Source organism: Empidonax traillii, unplaced genomic scaffold, assembly GCF_003031625.1.
Source record: "Empidonax traillii isolate 1590-97213 ecotype Southwest subspecies unplaced genomic scaffold, ASM303162v1 scaffold70:size1330859, whole genome shotgun sequence".
Lineage (NCBI taxonomy): Eukaryota > Metazoa > Chordata > Aves > Passeriformes > Tyrannidae > Empidonax > Empidonax traillii.
Window position 1 is genome coordinate 91,427 of NW_020955263.1, and position 286 is coordinate 91,712.

Genomic DNA, 286 nt, shown 5'->3' on the forward strand with positions numbered 1-286 from the left:
GAGGCATTCCGGTGAGCTGAGGGAGAAACGACCCACTGCTCTCTGCGAGAGGGAAAAATATCTCTTGCCTGCGCTGACAGCCTGGCAGGATAGGACTACATTTTAGCACCCATCATTTTTATCTGTACTGCTTGCTAAGCTCACCCTCATCCCTCCCTGGCAGGGGGATGAAGCAAAGCCAGAAGTAATGGGTGGGAGGAAAGGACAAACATTTGTTGAAATAGGTAGATACTATTCTACAGTATCTATAAAACATAGATAGATAATTGCACGATAATTGCATCTG